Here is a 2470-nt window from a genome sequence, read left to right on the forward strand (position 1 = left end):
CGCCAGTAAGATCAGGGCTTTGTGATATTCACTCCAAGACATCGACTTTGTTGTCCTCAAGACACTTTTTAACTATTTTGGCAGTATGCTTAGGGTCATTGTCCAGTTGGAACCCATTTGCGCCCAAGCTTTAGCTTCCTGGGTGATGTCTTGAGATGTTGCCTTAATATTTCCATATAGTTATTTCTTCATGATGCTGTCTATTTCATGAATAGATTTTTTATGTTTCTTTAGGAATAATGGCTTCTTCACACCAAGTGGCCTTTCAGGCGATGTCAGTGCCGGACTCGTTTCACTGTGGATAGTGACACTTTCTCACCAGCTTCATCCAGCATCTTCACAAGGTCTTTAGCTTTTGTTCTGGGGTTGATTTGCCCATTTCGGACCAAAATACGTTAATCCCTGGAACACAGAGCCCGTCTCCTTCCTGAATAGTGTGATGGCTGGACATTCCCATGATGTTTTTTCATGCATATATTTGTTTGAACAGATGAACGTAGCACCTTCAAACATCTGGAAATTGTACCCATGGGTGAACCAGACTTGTGGACCTCCACAATTCTCTGACAGATTTTTTTGGCTGATTTTCCAAGGAAGGTGCCTTTAAAATACATCCCCAAGTGTGCCTTCAATTAACTCACATGTTGTCAGTTAACTTTTCAGGAGCTTCCAAACCCATGACATCATCATCTGGGCTTCCCCGCGTTATTTAAAGACATAGACGTATTTTTTGTGTATGCAATTTTTTTACCTCAAAAAAGTTATATAAAATTATCCAAGACATTTTATCATTATTGTGGCATTTAGCAAAATGAAATACTTTTGGTAATCCTGACTGACGTGAAGGAGTTTACTTTGATTCAACTTCACACAGTAAGATGAAAATGTTATTGTCTTTTTGCACATTGTATGTAAATTTGTGGTTTCAACTGGATGTCTGGAACAAACTCCCAGAAAGCATCAGATCAGCTGAAACACTCATTTTGTTCAAATCCAGGTTGAAGCCACGTCTGTTCTCAGCTGCATTTGAATAAAGCTCCAAATTTAAGGTTGGATTTATAAAACTTTAAAATCATATTGATCATATTTGAACTACTGATTTTATCCATTGTTATTTTTTCTTTTTGTTTAAATTTTACATCTTGCTTTTTATTTATGTGCTGTTTTAATGTTTCTAAAGATCTTTGAATCACTTTGTTGAATTGTGCTACAAAAATAAACTTGCCTTGACTTGCCTTGCAACTCAAAAACTGTGCTGACTTTTGAACAATGGCATAGTTTGTCTTCTTTCAAGTACATTTAGCCCAACTTTAGTCCTCCTGAATCCAGTTTTAACTTTAAAAACACCCCTTAATCGTCTCAGTTTGTGTGGGATTTTTAGAAGAAAACAGAAATGGAGTTGATTAAAATGAGTATAGCTCACAGAACATTTACCACAAATTAATATAATCACATTGTTATATTGTGGAAATTTATGCAGGCTTGTGCACCTTGCCGTTTCCATGACTACAAAAAGTATCCAGTTTGAGAGCTTCCTGAACCCATTTGAAGTTTTATTTGGCTCCTGCTTGCTCTCATATTTGCAAAGATGGGTGATGCTAACACCTATTCAAAAATCTAATTAGTCAAATCAGGTTATTTATTGCTATGTTATTGTTAGACACGTCTCTCCATCACTCAGCATAATCATGGTGGTAAGTAAGTCTTATTGCACTGATAGAATACATTAAGAGTTCATATCTGAATCATATAGCAAATTAAATCATACAGTCCTGGAAGATAAGGCTTTTCAAATATAAGCAGCTGTCTTATGAAAAGATAGAGTGCTGCTTTAGTGCTGCCAACCAATACACTGATTTATTACTGTGTTTCCATCAAAAGAACTGACTTCAGAGATGTGGAAAAATGCGCTCTTCTGCAGAAATCAATATCTTATCATTGCGCGACAAAAGCAAAAGATTTTCTCCTCTTAATTTTAATTTTTTGCAGCACTACTCTCAGGGAAGGTGTGAAAATACAAGTTCACACAGGTCTTACTCTATGAACCCTGCAGCAGTAATAGAACAGAGGACGCAGGGATGGATGTTGAAAGCAGCTGTGTTGAGGTGAATTAACGCCATTTTATCCCTAAACATGATTGCCTTTGACATATAAACAATGTGTGAACCCAGTTGTCTACAACTGAAATTGAAAAATACAAATTAGAAGAGAAAATTACACCTCAAATTGTTACTGTCCAGCACCATCCATCCTTTCCTATGCAGGACATAAGAACAGGCTAGAGCATTCTTCCTCTTTCAGCTTTTTATTTTATGTGCTAGTACAGTTGATCTTCCATTTGCATCTTACCCTGTCTTCTGTAACTTTCACTGTTACAACTAACTAACTACATGTATCGTGCCTGGCAACTCCATCTCCAGCATCTTTCTACCAATATTTTCCCTGTCCCTCCTCTTTATGTGTCCAAACA

Source organism: Cololabis saira, chromosome 6 (assembly GCF_033807715.1).
Source record: "Cololabis saira isolate AMF1-May2022 chromosome 6, fColSai1.1, whole genome shotgun sequence".
Lineage (NCBI taxonomy): Eukaryota > Metazoa > Chordata > Actinopteri > Beloniformes > Belonidae > Cololabis > Cololabis saira.